An 18,913-nucleotide genomic window follows, 5' to 3' on the forward strand; every position below is an offset into this window, starting at 1 on the left:
CCTCCCCAGGGACCCCACCACCACCCATCCCACCTCCCAGGGACCCCACCGCCTTCCCTTGCCGGTCCCATTTCACAAATTAAATAGCTCCAGGGCGGCCTGTGGCCCTGACTGTCTCCCTGGCTGTGGCCGGGCAGTGGACTGGGCAGGTGCTCGGAGGTACCGACAGGTAAAGCAGAAAGCACCTCCTGCCTCCGGGCCTAGCTTCTAGACCAGCTGATGCCAATTACCTTGTGACCTTGTGTCCTCATCTGGGTGTGCTGTGTCCCCAGCCTCACCATCTATGGGATTAGATGGGGTCACACTTAGTGTGATTCTTGGAGGACGGCACTCAGGGTCCCTCTGCCTCGCCAAGTCTCTGCCCCCTCCTCAAGCTCTGCTGTGACTGAGGGTGCCCAGCTGGCGTTTCCCATGGACTCAGAAGCCTGCCCCCCGTGGTCTTTCTCCAGACCCCTCTTCGAGGCCCCTTGGCTGTTTCAGCACCATTGGTGGGAATGCCAGTGTCCACCAATGGCTGCTGTCCCTGATGCTCCACGCAGCATCCTTTTGGGCCCAGGCCTGGGGGAACTGCCCCCTCCTCCGTGTCCCTGCATGGAGGCTCCTTCCGCTCCCCTGGTGTCGCTCATGGCCGACCACAGGCAGGGCCCTAGGGTGGCTCCAATGTACGTGGTCAAAGTGCCAACCGGCTTCAGGACCCCTCCCCTGGGACACCTGTGGTTTGTGATTCCCAGGCAGCAGGTCAGGGTGTGGCCCAGGAATCTGCATTTCTAGCAGATGACAGGGTCCTCAGGCTGGACTTTGAGGGGCAGAGTCTCCAAGCTCACCATGCGCCACAGACCTCACTGTGTCCCAGCCACAAGGCTGCAGAGCTGTGCGCACCTGCCATGTGCAGCCACACGTGACCGACCAGGCGTCAGCACCCAGGGGCTCTGTCCCCACAGCCTCCCCTCCAGAGACACTGCCCGGACCACCAGCTCCTGAGTGCCCCCATTGCAGAAGGGATCGTCAGGGGACTGATTCCAAGTGATGAATAAATCCAGTCTTCAAACCAGATTCCACCGGGTGGGTGTTTGACGGTAGGATGCGTTATGTCGTTGCCAGGAAATTTACCTTCCTAATTACATTTTGCAGATGTTCATTTGAAGCCGCCTTCTTGGAACTCACAGTAACTAGGAGGTGGCTGCTGGAAGCCCCAGGGCACTGTGGGAGGGACGGGGGGACGTCCCAGACCTGAGGCTGCTGGGCGCAGGACACAAGAGTGGGTCCTGCCTTCCCGCTGTCTCCACCCCTGCCTGCCCACCTCATGTCCTGGGCACTGTGTGTAATATCCTGTTCCATTTGCTAAATGAAGACCATGGGCCATTAATAATGCTAATATTCCTTGGTGAGTATGCAGAAAGCAGAAACGGGGATGCGTCTTTGCCTGGTGGAGCCAGCTGCCCGGGGACCCTGGGGGAGAGAGGCCCAGGGGCTGCTCTGATATTCACAGCCAGGATGGGCGGGTTCTCTGCGGCACTTCTGCTCGGGTGGGTCACTCGACAGCTGACCTGTTGCGTCATCCTCGCAAGGCCCTGGGAGGGAGCTTTGGCCTGGAAAATGATCTTGCCATCCCACTGAGGAGGAACCTGGTATCTGTGGGTCCACCCTCAGGTGTGGGCCAGATGCTGTGTGCACCACAGATGCTCATGTGCTCACCTGCTTATCCATTCCCAGCAGCATCTCAGCAGAACTTCAGTAAGGAAGGAGGAGGAACAGTACAGTGGAGATCACAGCTGGGTAGGGGTAGTTTGGAAGGCTTCCTAGAGGAGGTGTTTGGACACCTCAAGGATTAGAGGAGGGAAGAGCCGGGTCATAGCAGAGAAGCCCCACGCAAAGCCTGTCTGTGACACCACATGGTGGTAGTTTTTCACCATGATATCCCAGAGATGGCTAGGAGATGCTAGCAAACTGATCTCACCTGAGTGAGTGGGAAGGTGCAGGGTGAGACGGGAGCTGCAGTGAAGCTCTGCTGAGAGTTGGTAGTGACCGTGGATGGACAAGGCTGGGCCAGGCCTCCTCAGGGGCCCACTCCTCTGGCTTCTCCCACTGGCGCCTGCCTTGGTAACCTACAGGGATCTCTGAACCTTTGCTCCCCACCCTCTCCTGTGGGCAGGGACAGGAGGTCACCATGAGCTTCCCCTCCTCCCTGGAGGCAGAGGGTCTCCCTGGGTGGGAAGGAGGCCTTTGGTCGCCCCTGTGCTGAGGCCTGAGCAGCCTCAAGCCCCCATACCCCGAAAGCTGGGACCTGTTGGTGTTTAGTCTGGTTGATCTTCGAGGTGAACCCGCCTCCCAGCACCCTACTCTGTGCCTCCCTGCACCCCACTCTGTGCCTTCCAGCACCCCGCTCTGCACCTCCCAGCACCCCGCTCTGTGCCTCCCTGTACCCTGCTCTGTGCCTCCCAGCACCCCGCTCTGTGCCTCCCAGCACCCCACTCTGTGCCTGCCCACCAAGCCCCATCAGCCGGATACCCAACTCCTTGCCGATATCCCCAGGCAAGACGCAGAATCGGGCGGAGGTGAAGCTGGTGGGAGAAGAGGATTTATGGGGCCACATTATTTATGATTTGTATGCAGTGAGCTTGGAGAGAATTGCGGCTTAATCGTGTGAAAACCTGTCCCCTCGCCTAGGGCTTTTCAGCTGAGATCTGTGCTGACCTGAGCAGGGAGGGACTGAGTCTGGGCAGGGGTTGGGGTTGGTCTGGGGCCAGGTAGCTGAGCAGGATTCGGGGCCAGCTCTCAGCCATCAGAGCGGGGAGGCCCCTGGCATCATTGGGCCAGAGGTTTCTACCAAGTCTTTGCCTTGAACCCCTCAGTGTCTGACCCCTTCTCCCAATAACGGTCTTAAATGCACAAAATAAAGCATACAGGATTATGAAGGAAACCGATTGTATTGAGATACAGTTACCAAGAGAGAAAATACTCATACATGAAACCGTAACCCATGGCTTCCTAACATGCGAGAGACCAGGCCCAGGTTTGGAGTTGGACAGGGCGGGAAGGTGGCAGATAGTGGAGCAGTGGTGGCACGACACGAAGGCCTGAGGCTCCTGCGGCTGGCGATGGGATGATGGGTCCTGGGTCGGCCGGCCTCACGCCCTGGGGCTTGCAGCTGCATCTGTGCATGGAGGTGCTACCAACATTCAGCTGCAAGATGGTGAAGGTAGACATGGAGCTTGTTTTCCTGTCCAGAAGCACAGATGACCTAGTGCTGTTCCCGACATGCACAGAGCACAGCACATGGAGGCCACATGGAACACACATGGAGCACACGGAGATTGCACAGAGCATACGTGGAGTACACGCACAGGGAGCACCCACAGAGCACACAGAATGCACAGAACACATGGAGCACACACAGTGAGTGAGCATGCAGCACACAGAACACATGAGCACACGGCACAGACACCACACATGGGGCACACAGAACACATGGAGCACACACACGAACACCCACAGGCCACACAGACAGTGCACAGAGCACACACAGCATGCGGCACACGGAAAACACACATGGGGTACATACAGCACACATGAGCACACACGGGGTACATACAGCACACATGAGCACATGGCACACGCAGCACACGAGCACACATGGGGTGCATAAAGCACACAAGCACACAGCACACACAGCATACACAGGGCACATGCAGCACACATGAGCACATGGCACACGCAGCACACATGAGCACACATGGGGTACATAAAGCACACAAACACACAGCACACACAGCGTACACAGGGCACATGCAGCACACATGAGCACACAGCACGTGAAGCACACATGACCACACAGCACGCACACATGACCACACACGGCACATGCAGCACACATGACCACACACCACCCTCTCCTGTGGGCAGGGACAGGAGGTCACCCACAGCACACACGAGCACACACAGGGCATGCACACATGACCACACACAAGGCACATGCAGCACACATGAACACACATACCACACACGGGGCACATGCAGCACACATGACCACACAGGGCACTTGCAGCACACGTGAGCACACACGCAGGGTATGCAGAGCACGCTGCCTCACAGATGCGGAGCTGATTCTGGCACATCATTTCCTGGCACCACAGCAGCTCGGGGTCTTCACTGATGAGTTTGGGCCTAGAGGCTTGGGCCAGGTCCTGCCTCTAGGCAGGGAGACCAGAGCTAGAGCATGGAAGTGCCTACCCCGCACCAAGCCCAGGCCAAGGGACAGGGCACTCTGCTCACTCCAGGGGCTGTGTCAGGAGACTGGTCAGTGTCAGGGGCTCTGTGAGACCCAGGCGTGTCCCCCAGGGCCTGGAGAGCCAGCTGCACGCCGAGGCCTGTAGTTTGCAGGGAGGTCCGGCCCGTGGCCCACCCAGCACCTCCCTGCTGGACCGCCTGCCCTCACGCCACTGTGGGAGAGCCCTGAGGCCCTGGGGGAAGATGCAAAGCTGTGGACCTAACAAAGGAGAGAAAGAGGGTGGGGAAATCCACACCCCTGCACAGGGCGGTGGCAGGGACCGCAGCGGCCCAGCCTGTGCCCGCCCTCCACTGCCGACAGCAGGTGGCAGAGCGTGCAACTTGGTGGTGGGCTCTTGGCTTGCTCAGTGACTCTGGGCCTCAGAGCCCTCCTCACCTGCAGTGCGGCTCTGCCTGGGTGATCCCTGAAGCCCCTTCGGTCTGAGGGGTGGGGGCAGGCTCTTGATCTGCCCTGGGCCTTCTGGGAAGTCCTCATGGAGAAGGCGGCAGGGAAGGGGGCCTGAGAGCCAGTGGCTGCGGAACACGGAGACCTAATGGTCCCTGAATGAAGTAATATGCAGTGTGGCGGGCCGCCCAACAGCCCTAATTAATAAAAGATATGAAACCTGCTGTCAGGACAGAAGGGGTTGGATGGAGCGGGAGCAAGTCACTCGGTTGCATGCCTGCCCCAGGCCTGGGCAGCTCCTGAGCCTTTCCCCAGCAAGCAGCGCTACCAGCCTCCTCCCACCTCGAGGAGCAGCCCCCGCCCTCCTCTGCAGAGCTCCCGTTTGCTCACCAGCTCCCATCCCTGGGCTTCCCCAGACCTCTTGCTGGGGCAAGGAGGGTGAATTGGAGCCCAGCTGGGGCAGGTCCTCCCCTTCCTCCCCTTCCAGAGGTGGGCTGCAGTCTCGTATAAACTCTGGACTGCAACGACCTCTTCCCAGCTGCACCTTCAGAGACGTCAGGCTGGCAGCTTAGAATCAGCGATAGTGTCAGTATTAACACCAGGGAAATTGACAAACGCCACAAGGAGGCTTTTCCCCACAGAGCCAATTGTGGATGTTACCAGCACACCACTACCTGTCCCCATGGGAGCCGGGGAGGTCCCGAGTCAGCCCCTACAGAGGCCGTGGTGCCCTCTGCACCTTGAAGGACAGCATCAAGCACACAAGTAGGCACATACCAGGGACTCAGGAAACGCTGGTTGGTTGCTAGTTTAGAATGAATTCAGGAAGCCGGGACAGCTGGCTCAATAGGAGCCTGGGGGGCTTGGGGAAGGGGAGAGCATCACCCTGATGCCCACCCTCCTCCCTGCCCTGGGTGGAGGGCACACCTTCTTTTTGCTCCCAGTTGGAAAGCAGTGCATACCTGTTGGGCAGCAGCAGGTGGTTCCAGGGTCAGATAGGCCTGGGTTCAAATCCCAGGTCTGCTACATCCTGGCTGTGTGCTTGGGCAAGTAACTTCCCCACTCTGAGTTTCTTTCCTTGCATCAAGAATGCCAGTTGAGTGCATTGAAGATTAAATGAAATAATGTGCTTTCAGCACTTCACCCAGTGCTGGGCACTCATACACCTTCAACCACCATCTGTCACTGCTGTCATCATCAGCATCATCAATCTGACTCAGCATTTCCCGAGCACCTGCTGTGTGCCTGAAACGTGTCAGCGTCTGGGGACTCAGTGATGGAAGCGCAGGCACTTGTGCTCGGGGTCTCGTGGTCTGAGACCCTCCTGAAGAGCTCTTGATAAGGGGGCATGAGATTGCCCTGGAGAGGGAGGTCCCCCGAGCTGCCTGTCCTGGCACGGCAGGCTTGGGGGCAGGGAGGAGTCCCCACAGGAGCAGGGGCAGCCCCCGGCTCCCAGGCCTCTCACCTTCTTGCCGGCTACGACCTGGCTTTTGGGGGTGTTCCAGGCTGGTCGGGGCCCCTGCTCCCATCTGACAGGGATACACACTCTCCCAGTCCAGCCGGAACCACAGACCTTGGCATCAGGAGCCCCAGAGCTGTGGAAGTGGCCTGTTTCTGGGCGAAGGAAACAGCTGAGTCTGGAGGCAGGAACCTGGTGCAGGAGAGAGCGCTGTGGCTGCCCGGGCCCTCCTGTCCCCTCTCCCACCTGCGACCTCCGTCCCGGGAAAGCCCTGGCTAATCCTGGGTCCAAAAGCACCTGGGGGAAGCCTCCTTCTGGGATCTCAGCAGGTCCTAGAAAACTCTCATGAGGGTTTTTGTTTTTGTTTGTTTGTTTGTTTGTTTGAGACAGAGTCTCACTCTTGTCACCCAGGCTGGAGTGCATTGGCACAATCTTGGCTCACTGCAACCTCCGCCTCGCGGGTTCAAGTGATTCTCCTGCCTCAGCCTCCTGAGTAGCTGGGATTACAGGCACCCACCACCACGCCTGGCCAATTTTTGTATTTTTAGTAGAGACGGGGTTTCACCATATTGACCAGGCTGCTCTTGAACTCCTGACCTCAGGTGATCCACCCATCTCGGCCTCCCAAAGTGCCGAGATTACAGGCATGAGCCACCGTGCCCGGCGTGATGGTTTATTTCTGCATCTGTGCTCCTGGGAAGCAGAGTCCCCCCTCTCATCCACACATGGGGGAGCCTCTTTAGGAGTCACCGAAGCAAATGTTCAGTGCTAGGAGGACATGCCCAGCCTTCGAAGGTACCTCCCATCCAGCCCCTAGTAGCAGTTGACCCCTCAGGAAGCTGGAGGTTTCACCCAAGCCAAGCATCGTAGAGAGGCAGGTGGGTGACCCCCGAGTGTCGAATCCCCCATCTCCAGTTTAGCTAATGCTGGGTAGGGCTTCCAACAAGAGCCTGCTCCCTGAAGGTAGGACTGTACCCGCTGGTGTGCCCCAGACATCTAGAACCTGGCACCGAGCAGTCACATGGTGTACATTTTGGGGACAGCTTCATGCATGCCACTGCTCACTTTCACAGTGGTGCGGATGTGAAGAACACCAGCACCTCCTGCCCACGCCAGCAGCGTGTGGGGCAAGTCGGCCTCTCTGATGCCCATTTTCTCCTTGACAAAGTGGACAGAATGTTCTCTGAGACACTTTTCAGCTCCAACCTCCTGGGATCCAGGGTCACGGGTGTCCTAGGAGCAGGGCCAGCCACGCCCTCTTCGGAGATACCCAGATAAACCGTGCTATTCCCACCCGTGCAGCTTTAACCACAGCGGGATGTCGTTGCCGGAGCCAGGCCCGACCCCAGCAGGCAGAAAGAGGAACCGGCCTCCGTCCTCTTCCTTGGGGGGACACCGGGCGCCAGTCGGGGACATCTGGGCCCTCCTTTAACATCACGTTCCCAGCTTCAGCTTCATCCGTTTTAGATCTTTTATTTTCTCTGAAACTTCACTGACTTACAATGTGCACATTAAAACAAGAAAAGAAAATAGGAACATTACCTCCAAGAAAGAAACAAATGCGTTATCTAGAAATGCCCGGCCTCCTGTTCCTCCTGTCCTTCCCGCCTCCTCTGCTCTCTCCCCGCTGTGGACACCTGCTTCTCACCTGGGACTCCCGCTCTTCATTCCTGTCCACGCGCTCTCTGGTTGTGATCTGGCTGGTGGAAACCACCCCCTCTGCTCTTAAACTGGCCACCGGGGCAGGCACAGCTGGGGAGCCTCCATTTCTGCACACGGGTATCAAGAAGCGAAGCTGCTCCCGGACCCTGAGGAAGGAAAGGTGAACCCGTGTGGGTACACAGCACCTGCACGCTGGTGACACTGGGTGACAATTTGGAAGGTTGGCCCAGATTCAGATCCGAACAGAGCCATCTGCCTGTGATTCTTGACCTGTAAGTTGGGAGTGAACAGAGCGTTGGCGTCGTGCTGAGGAGCAGCCAGGACGGGCAAAGCTGGTAGCAGTTGGCCACTCAGGAAACGAGGTTTCACCCAAGCCAAGCGTCATAGAGAGGCGGATTCTGTGCGTCCTCGGAGGGCCAGCCTGCGCAGAGGAGTCTGTGGGACGCGTGCAAAGCCTGGCTCCGGGTGGAAGTTTCCGGAGGGCAGATTGCAGCTCAGTGACTGGCAGAGCTGTTCTCAGCTGGGCTGAAGGAGCCTCCCCGTCGGTAAAGCGCCCATCAGGAGGCTTGTTTGAGCAACAGCTGCGGTGCCGGTCAGGGAGGGAATGGAGGAGACTTTGGTGGGTTGGGCTGGGTGTCTCCTGCAGGAACTACCTGTTCTGAGCTTCTGGAACTGAAGGAGTGTTCAGGTTGCTCAATCGCAGCCAGAGATGAGGATGTAGAATTCCTGGCACGTAGAGACAGGGCCTCATATGCACACCCTCGGGGGTATAGAGGGGAGGAGGGCAGGACCACCCCTGCTTCCAGGCAAGGGAAGTCAGAGTAACGAGGTCACCTGGTCCAGCCATCATCAGGGACCCTGGGGACTGGAACCCACACCCCCTGCCTACCAGAGGTCAGCCCCCGGGTCCCCAGCCTCCCCTTCCGGCACCAGATTCCTCCAGGATCTCAGGAGGGCCGTGGGCCAGGCAGGGGGTGGGTGCCTGCCTGTGAATTGCCACCTGCCACAGGAAGGCACCACATGTGCCAGACTCTGGCCCCTGCCCCAGACTCCAGAAGTGGACATCCATCTGTCCTGTTCTGGTCTCCATTACAGGGACATGTGCAGCTGACAGCCCCAAGCCCCTCCTCCCACCGGCCTGTCACACGTGTGTATACCAACCACATTCAAACTGTGAGTGTGGCAGGATGTGTCCAGGAAGACGTAGGTATCCCAGGCCTTGGGGAGGTGGGGGAGGGGCTTTCCTGCTCACGGACCACTTGGCGCCGGCCTTGGTGTCCCCTCTGTGAAACTCGGCTTGTGGTATCCACCTCTTCAGGTCAGCAGAATTAAATATGCAGCGGGGGGTGGTGGCTGTGAGGGCGAGGGCAGCACAGATCTGCAGGTGGGTGGACTCGCCTCAGGCAGGCAGGTGACCTGCGCAGGTGGTGCAGGCTGTAACACTCCTCACAGCTCGTCGGATGGGGGCCGGCGTTCCCCCTCCCTCCCTTTCCCATTTCTGGCTGGAACCAGCTTTGCCCAGAGGTGCTGGAGAAATGGCCCGGTGCCCAGCCTCACCGCCAGCCTCACTCCCACTGCAGCCTGCCCTGCCAGCCCAGGGCCACGCGGCGCCCTTCCCGCAGGAGGGAGGCGTCTAAGGGCAATTAGCTTCATTGTCCTGGAGGGCCCAAGAGGAGAGGGAGCCAGGAAGGGCTGTGCAGAGGGAAGGCAGCCAGGCCATGCGGGGCGGGGCTCCATCCGCGGCCAGACTGTCGGTGGGCCCTTTCCCTCGCCGCCTGCTCCCCGAGCAGCCTGCCGGCCCATCATCCCACACGTCGGCTGGGGGACCGTACTAGGCAGGACTGGAGGGACATTGGCCAAGGGACAGGCCAGGCAGAGAATGCACTGGGCCAGCGATGTGGGCAGAGACCTCTGAGGGTCCTCAGCTTAGGTCTGGAAGACGCAGGGTCCTCTTGCCAGCCCTGCCTCTAGGCAGATGAGTCATTATCCCCAGCCTGGAAACTGAGGTGCTGAGGCCCAAGAGGTGGTAGGGCCAGTGCACAGGGTCCTGGGACCAACGGCATGTCCATCTACAGCACAGCCCAGGCAGAGTCGTGCAGCTCGGACAGTCCGCTGCGGCCCCAGCCTGTCCCGGGCCTCGCCTGCCTGTCCCGGGCCTCGCCTGCCTGTCCCGGGCCTCGCCTGCCTGTCCCGGGCCTCGCCTGCCTGTCCCGGGCCTCGCCTGCCTGTCCTGGGCTATGGAGGGCCTCACCCCACACCGTCATGTCATCAGAATCCAACAGGCAGCAGGAGGCTCGCTCATTCCCAGATAATTGGAGACAAGTTTATTTTCAAGAAGGTGTCTATAGGGTAGGGTTGGAGGGACCACCAGGGACACCACAGGACCAGAACTGGTGACAACAGAGCTGTCGCCGTGCCAGGTCCAGAGGAACGCGCAGAGGAAGTGGTGACTAGAGCCAGGGAGTGCGGTGCGTGTGGGCTGGACCCCACCAAGATGAGGTTGCTCCACCGTGGTCCAGGACAGAGCCAGCCCGAGACAGCCTCCTGCCTGTGGGGAACCAGGGAACTAAGTACACCAGGCCCCCACGCCTCTCCCATCCCCCACTGTCACCAGGAAGCCATAGGGGAAGGGGGGTCCAGGCCAGGCTAGCCAGCCTCGTGGAGCAGAGTCAGTAAAGTATGCAGAGCGTGTCCTAGAGCCCTGGCCCTGCCACCATCCCCGCCACACCTTCCTCGGCCTGCATACCCGAGCCCGTCCTCCCCCTCTGTCACGGCCCCTGGTTGGCCTGTCCAGGCTCATGCACAGCTCCTTTCTGGAGCTCACCACCTTCCAGCTCTCACTGCTGCTGGCTGGGAATAGTCAGTCCCCTGTGGTGCCAGAAACCCTCTAGTGTATAGCCCTGTCTCGTTCGCCTTTAAATACAGGCCCAGAGGAGGGGCTCAAGTGTTCCGTGAATCGCATTTAATTTAAAAATGTTGAGTGCAGTCTTTGCAGACAGCCTTGTTCAGTATCATTCACCCGCCACCACATCAGGCCTCCAGGGCGGCCACAGTGGTCACCTTGCTGTGTGATTGAAGGGAGTTGGGCAGTGGTGTGCTGGCAGGTGTCCGACAACGCCGTCTCCTGTGACAGATCCACACGCAGCCCCGATGTGCTGCCTTTGCTGATTCCTGTGATGTAAATGCTCCCACAGGGCTGATTTCAGGCTCCCGATGTGGTCACTAGGCCTGGAGTTGTAAAGAGCGTGCCCCATGGCACTCACACACTGGGGTGAGCCAGCCACAGCCTCCACCACAGCTGTGTTGAAGTGGGCCTGTGCAGTAGTGTGCGTGGGAGGGGACAGTCTGTGCGTGAACCTCGTCTCTGTGACCCTGGGCAGGTACCTGGGCCCCTCTGTAAAAAGGGCAATCGTGATACCGACCGTGCGGAGGGATTATGAGTAAAGTTGTGAGACCATGGCTGACACAGAGTGGGCCTGCAGCTCAGCACGGTTCCCTGTGAGTCCCCACCTGCCTAAATAGCCACTGACGGGACTGGCCAAACTTGACCGCCTGCCGCCTGCCTGCCAGGTGCTGTCGGAGTGGCTGCCCAAGCCTGTGTTTTCTCACCTGCAGAGCAAGGCCGACACCTGAACCTCCCTTACAGGCTTGTGGGGATTGGATGAGATGGCCCATGGGGTGCCCTGGAGCTTGATCAGCAATCATGCCCATGTGGGCTTCCTTCTTCATTCGTGCATGGATCCATGCGTTCGGGACATTATTAGTGTGTCCCTTCTGTGTGTCACATATTGCTCTGGATGCTGGAGATTCAGCAGCAGGGGGGACAGAGTCCTTGGTCTCCTACTAGTTCTGGGGACAGAGGCTAACGGTGACCATGATGCCTAGAGGCACTCAGAGGCAGCACTGGGCCGGGGCAGGGAAGCGCCAGCAGGGTGGAGAGACACCAGTTTTCATTTCCCTGATTTTTAATTTTTGTGGGTACATGGTAGGTGTGTATACTTACGGCGTATGTGAGATGTTTTGATACAGGAATGCAGGGTGTAATAAGCACGTCGTGGAAGATGGGGTGTCCACCTTCTTGAGCATTTATCTTCCGTGTTACAAACAATCCAGTTATACTCTTCCAGTGATTTTTAAATGCACAGTTAAGTTATTGTTGACTGTAGTCTTGCTGTTACATGTCCGTAGGTGCTAGCTCCCACAGTCAAATGGTAGATCTTACTCATTTCATGAACCGTCCCCACCTTCCCCCAACCCACCCCCTCCCCTTCCCAGCCGTTGGTCACTGTCCTGTGTCCTTGAGTTCAACTGTTTCGATTTTTAGGTCCCACAAATAAGTGAGAACATGGGACGTTTGTCTTTCTTTGCCTGGCTTATTTCACTTAATGATCTCCAGTTCCATCCATGTCACTGCAAATGACAGGCCCTCATGTTTTTTTATAGCTGAACAGTGTTCCGTTCCATGCGTGCACCCATTTTCTTGACCCATTCATCTGCTGATGGACACTGAGGTTGCTTCCAGATCGTAGCCGCTATAAACAGTGCTGCAGCAAACAGCAATGCGGATGCCTCTTCCGTAGGCCAGTTTCCTTTCCTTTGGGTATATACTCAGGTGTGGGATTGCTGGATCGTATGGTAGCTGTATTTTAAGTTTTTTGAGAAACCTCCAAACTGTTCTCCATAGTGTTGCTCTGATTTATATTCCCACCAACAGTGGGAATGAGGGTTCCCTTTTCTTCACATCCTCGCCAGCACTTGTTATTGCCTGTCTTTTGCATTTAAGCCATTTTAACGGGTGAGATGATATCCCATTATAGTTTTGATCTACGTTTCTCTGATGATCAGTGATGGTGAGCACCTTTCTTATGCCTGTGTGCCAGGTTGCTTAGGTGGCAGCTACACATCCAAGGAACAGCGGGGACGTTTGCAGCTGGAGTAGATGAGGGAGAAGGGAGAAGCAGGAGCAGGGGCCATGCAGGGCCCTGGGGGCGGGGGGGCATCTCAGGACTTCGGGTTCCGCTCTGCAGAGGACAGACTGTAAGAGCCAGGGAGGAGGTGGAGGACCAGACAGGAGGTGATGGCGGCCCGACCAGGGTGGGAGCAGTGGGCGGTTCAAGGCGTGTGGGGGCAGAGCCAGTGGGGTTTGCTCCTGGACTGTTTGTGGGGTGTGGACCAAAAGAATAAAGTCAAGGGTGACCCCCAGGTTAGGACTGTGTGCTGGACCAGGGACAGGTGTTTCCTGAGATGGGCAAGACCCCAGAGATGGGCTTGTTGGGGGCGACGGGGAGGAGGTCAGAGGTCCCTTTGGGAGGGCGACGGGGAGGAGGTCAGAGGTGCCTTTGGGGGGGCACCGGGGAGGTCAGAGGTCCCTTTGGGGACACATCATGCCCCCAAAATGTATCAGATCTCCAAGTGGGGATTGCAAGTGGCAGCTGGAATTTTGGGAGAAGTCCAGGATGGAGATAAAACTTTGGGGTTGTCAGCATACAGATGTTTTTTTAAATTTTGGGACTAAATCAAAACCTTCAGAAAGCCAGTGTAGCCAGGGAAGAAGGGGGTCTAAGCACAGAGCTTTGGGGCCCGTCAGTATCCAGATGTTGGAGTGACGCACAGGAATCAGCAAGGCAGGTGAAGCTTCCAGTCAGTAGAACCCACCGAGGGTGGAGCAGCAGAGCCGAGAGAAGGAAGTGTCTACACAGGATCCACCAACTGTGTCCGGCGCTGCTGAGGGCCCGGGCCAGACGAGGACTGGACATTGGCCATTGCATTTTCAGCATGGCAGATGTCAAAACCTTGACAGAGGCGGTTTCAGGGAATGGTGCCTAGGAACGCTGGCTTGGAATGGGATCAAGAGAGAATGGGTGTGAGGGAATTGGGGCCACAGGTATACATAACTCATTTGGGAAGCTTTGCTCTAAGGGAAGTGGAGAATTGGGTTCGCAGGATGCAGGGGGCCATGCTGTCAAGGAGTGTTTTCTCTCCCTATCGTGGGAGAGACTGCACACTGCCAGGGTGCCGGCAGGAGGGAAGCACTGATGGCTGTGGGTGCAAGATGCGAATTTCCAGAGATTCGAGCACACGATGGTGAGGAGCGTGGGTCTCTAGTGTCCAGTGACGTGGCTGGTCGTGTCTGGGAGCATGGTTGCTCATCCCGGGGCACAGAAGGGAAAGCATGGCGTTACGAGGCAGGAGGTGAGCAAGTGAGCGTGGATACTGTCTCCTGGTTCCTGGAAAGCAGGAAGCAAGGTCTCACCAAGACTGAGGATGAAGGAGAACATTTGGAAGGTTGAGGAGGAGGGCTGAAATCAGCATTCGGGTTGTGAGAGCTGAATGGCAGTGCCAGGCGCACGGCAGAATCATTCAGGGTGATTTTGTGTTTATCTCCATCAGTGTGGGCAGTAGAGCAGAACAGGAAGAGCTGGGTCTTAGCAGTTTTGCCAGGCGCAAGTGATGATGGAGGAGGGGTCAAGTTTGTAGAGGAAGGGGGATAACAACTTATCCATGGTCTTTGAGCTCATCCATTTATTTATCCATCCACCCATCTGTCCATGTGTCCATCTATACACCCACCCACCCACCCATCTGTCCACCACCCATCTATCCATCCAACCACCCACCCATTCATCCATGCATCCACACACCCACCAATCTTTCATCCCCTCTTCTCTCCATCTATTCATCCATCTTTCCATCACCCTGCCACCCTTTATCCATCCACTCCTTTATCCACCCTCCCATCCATTCATCCATCCACTCATCCATCCACCCTCCCATCCATCTGCCCGCTCATTCATTCAGCCATCCACATGTTTATCCAGCCTTCCATCCATCCATTCACTCATCCAGCTACCCACCTTCTGATTCATCCACTCATCTACACACCCTGCAGTCCATCTATCCACCCATCTATCCAACCATCCATTTATCCTTCCATCCACCCACCTGTTCATCCATGCACTTGTCCCCTCCATCCGTCCATCCATCCACCCACCCATCCATGTACACTGAGACTCTTCTGAGTACAACAGGGTGCTGTGCTGAGTGCAGGGACATGGGGACAAAGGGTGAGGAAAGTGACCCCCATTCTCCGAGAATTCCCAGTCTCCTGGGGAACCAGACCCTTCCACAAGCTGGTCCAAAATGAGGTCATCGGAGATAACCCCCGTAGCCCAACGGAAACTGCTCCACTCACAGCACCCAAGCCCAGGCCCTCATTGACTCTGACACCAGCAGACCTGCGAAGAAGGGCAGCAGGGCAGACCCTGGCTGCACAGCCTTCTGTGCACTGGGCATTCGCGAGCCCTCTCAGGATGGACCTGATACGCTTTGCTTTTCCATCAGAGTCTGGTCCAGGGCTCTCCACCAGGCCTGCGTGTCAGAGTCTCCTGGGAGACGCTTTAAGTAGCCTCTGTTGTTCAGGTGCGGCCCAGGTGTGGACACTTCTCTAGGTGACTGAGATGAGCAGCCAGCTCTGAGAGCCGCTAGCAGGACCGAAGCCACCCCAGTGCAGGTGTGGAGGACACGCGGGGCAGGGATGTTGCTGGTTACCTTCACACCCCCAGAGTCACGCTGGCTGGCTTTCATTCTGCATTTTCTCTGCCCGGGCTCGGTGGTGACCACAGGTTTCAGATGGAGGAACCTGTGCAGACAGGACAGGCAGTCACCAGGACCACCTGGTGGCTAAGGGGGCATTGGAGCCCATGCCTGTGCCTTCCAGGGTCTGGATCCCTACGCTCGGCTCTGAAACCTCCCCTCCCTTGCCAGCCCCCCGGGCAGGGTTACAGTTCCATGTGGAGTTGCAGACGGTGGGTTTGTGGTCCCGGCTGCCGGCGCTGCTCTCCGGGGCCGCGCTGTACTAGCCTGGCAAATCACTTTGTCTCTGCACCTCAGTTTTAGCTGGGAAATGGGGACGTGCACTCCATGAGTGAACGTCTGCAAAATCAGGAAGCACCATGGGATCAAATACACTGTTTTTATTCTAACGTCACAAATGTGCCTAAAATGTCCCCATCAAGGGGCCACCACAGATGCCCATGGATCTGGCACACACTGCCGGAGCCCCCGCCTTTATGCTGGCAGGTTCCCCTGACACTCGTTAGCTCAGGGCTCTGGGCTCCAGCCCTGCAGAACCTCAAGTGGGGGTGACTGGCAGCTGTCATTCAGCCCCAAGTAGAATGACAGGGATGAGGCCCTGCAGAGGGGTGGAGGTAGGGTGAGACGGAAGCAGATGGGACAGGAGCTGCCCTTCCTTCTTTTCTTTTTTTATCCCAAGACGGGGTCTTGCTCTGTGGCCCTGGCTGGACCACAGCGATGTGACCTTGGTTCACTGCAGCCTCAGGCTCCAGGCTCAGGCAATTCTCCTGCCTCAGCCTTCCGCATAGCTGGGGCTATAGGCATGCACCTGGCTAATTTTTTTTAATTTTTTTGTAGAGTGGGTCTCACTGTGTTCCCAGCATGGTCTCGAACTCCTGGTCTGAAGCAATCCTTCCACCTCAGCCTCCCAAAATGCCAGAATTACAGGCGTGAGCCACCACCCATCAAATATTTCTCAACGAAGTCCCCTCCCCACGTCTGCAGGGCCTCATGCTGCACCGTTCACTTTCCTTCACTCTCTTGCTCCTGTTTACTGATTTTGTCTCTGGCCACCCTGGATGTTAGATGCTCTGCAGCCCTCCTGGGTGCCCCCCTCTTCCCTCTCCTCCTCCCTCATGGATCCATCCCTTCCCATGGACTCGGTCACCAACACGTGTGCTAACAGCGGACAATGGGACCTCACCAGTTACCTTGGAGCAGTGAGCTGGCGTCCTCCCTCGAGCGTGTGCATGCACCTGTGCGCGCTTCCCTCCTGTGGCCCAGGAGTTCGAATGCCCCCCCAGTTTCTGAGTCTGCAGAGAGAGGGAAGGGACAAGCTGGCTTTTCGGAGGGGTGGGGACAGGAGGAGGACTGCATTTCTGCTCCTTAGGTTCTTGCTTAGCAAGTCTGTCACAGGGTGGCGAGCACAGGGACGGCCCCTGCTGCAGAGCCCAGGGACGGTGGGCACTGGGGGCATCAGGGAGCAGGGCACAGCTGGGCTGCGCAGGCTCCACCCTTCCAGCTGGGCACACCTGCCCCAGGTTGCTGGGCCCCTGGGCAGAGGGTTTGGGGCCGATAAACAGGAGGCGTAGCCGGGCCTGAAGCAGAGCACCCAGCCTGGGGCCATCGCCTAGGGCCATCTCCCTGCTGCTGCCAGGCCCTGTGCTGCCCCCAGTGCCGTAACAAGGCTTTGACATCCAGGCAGGTATTTTCTGAAGCTTTCCTTCCCCACTGGACTGCAAGTCCCGCCAGCAGGGAGCAGGGGTGTTGGGGTTGCTGCCCACACAGCCCTTGCCCTGGCATGGGCCTAGCACTCAGGCATGGGCCTGAGACAGGCTGAAACCCTCCTGGCCCCACTGACAAACCTCATAGTACCCATGCAAGAGTTGTGGGGTGGTCTCAGCGCAGTGGCTCACACCTGTAATCCCAGCACTTTGGGAGGCCGAGGTGGGTGGACACCTGAGGTCAAGAGTTCGAGACCAGCCTGACCAATATGGTGAAACCTGGTCTCTACTAAAAATACAAAAATTAGCTGAGCATGGCGGTGAGCGCCTGTAATCTCAGCTACTCGGGAGGCTGAGGCAGGAGAATTATTTGAACCCAGGAGGCAGAGGTTGCAGTGAGCCGAGATCACGCTACTGCACTCCAGCCTGGGTAACAGAGCAAGACTCTGTCTCCAAAAAAAAAAAAAAAAAAAAAAAAGAGGTGTTGGGTGGATTCGTAGGAATGAAGGAAGGATGCAGAGGACAGGCAGGGGATCGGGGAGGCAGGACAGGTGGACATGCAAGGTCCACCTGTGAGGGGCGCATGGGCACGAGGGGTTCCTCCTCAGCCAGGGGAGGCACTGCCCGGAGCCCAAGAAGACAGGAGCCAGGCAGAGGGGATGTGTGGATGTGGAGAGAGGCAGGAGAGAGACCACCCTGCACAGGCAGCCCCCAGCCTCTGCCTGCATCTAGCAGGTGCTCACTCACGTATGTGGTGTGAACAAAGTGTTTGTGGCCCCGGGAGACGGGATCATGGGGTAGAGGTAGGGGAGAGGGGGTGAGCAGCTGCTTCCCTGCCGGGCACGCCTCCCTGCCACCGAAAACCCCACCTTTGGCAAGGACTCGGATTCCTGCCTGTCCCTGCCAGGGCAGCTGTGATTGTCAGTCCATCCACATCTGAGCAGGGCTCCTCACCCACGGGCTGGCTGCTCCAGGCAGAGGCGGCGTCCGTCCTTCCAGGCAGTGGGGCCTCCGCACCGTAGACTCCTGGGGGGCGAGTGCCTCGCCTGCTCAGGGGGTCCTGGGCCCCAGGCTGTGTCTGCAGCAGAGGACAGCGAGTCGGGGAGGCTAGAGCCCGTCCCCTCTGCCGCCTCCAGCTGTACCTGGCTCTCCCGCCTGTGGAAGGCCCCAGCCCTCCTCCTGGGGTCATAGGGCTTCCCGTCAGGACGGCTTCTCAGGTCCTAGGTCAGTGGTTCTCACCGCACCCAGATTGCTGGAGGAGGCCTGGGGTGCACCCTGGAATCTGCATGGCCCACCCAACAGGCTCCCAGGTGCTGCTGATGCTGCGGGCCCAGGCAGTCCACTTTGACAGTGACTGTCCTAGATCGCTTCTGGGGCCCTGCTGGAGGGCCTGGGCTTCCAAGGCCTCTGAGAGTGGCTTGGGGAGCTGTTTTTCCTCTTGGCCAGCCAGCCTTCGAGGCGGCACAAGCAGATCTTGATGGGCTCCTCAGAGATCCTTGAGACAGAGGCTGGAACCCTCCCAGCCCCCCTGACAAGCCTCGGTCGGGGAGACGGAAGGCCGGAGTGCAGCTTCTGCGGTCACATCCAGGGATCCAGGGCGGGCTGGGCATCGCTCTCTCACCCCTGCTTTCCAATGACAAAATCAAGGCTTAAATTTTTTTTTTTCTTTTTGAGATGAAGTTTTGCTCTTGCCCAGGCTGGAATGCCGTGGCATGATCTTGGCTCACTGCAACCCCCGCCTTCCAGGTTCAAGTGATTGTCCTGCCTTAGCCTCCCGAGTAGCTGGGATTAGGAATTTTAGTAGAGACCAGGTTTCACTACATT

General features: G+C 57.9%; 1 protein-coding gene and 1 long non-coding RNA gene across 12 annotated transcripts in view; one reads left to right on the top strand and one right to left on the bottom strand.

The window, feature by feature from the left end:
• RBFOX3 (RNA binding fox-1 homolog 3) overlaps positions 1-18,913 on the top strand; it is a 511,304-nt gene that overhangs the window by 467,009 nt on the left and 25,382 nt on the right. The window lies entirely within an intron of this gene.
• Positions 2,909-7,501, bottom strand: LOC108301729. Its single transcript, XR_001823982.2, has 3 exons — positions 7,162-7,501; positions 5,635-6,286; positions 2,909-3,183 (listed from the first exon to the last, which is right to left on the bottom strand). It is a non-coding gene; the product is annotated as an uncharacterized LOC108301729 (long non-coding RNA).

The sequence above is a fragment of the Cebus imitator genome, unplaced genomic scaffold, assembly GCF_001604975.1.
Source record: "Cebus imitator isolate Cc_AM_T3 unplaced genomic scaffold, Cebus_imitator-1.0 Scaffold36, whole genome shotgun sequence".
NCBI lineage: Eukaryota > Metazoa > Chordata > Mammalia > Primates > Cebidae > Cebus > Cebus imitator.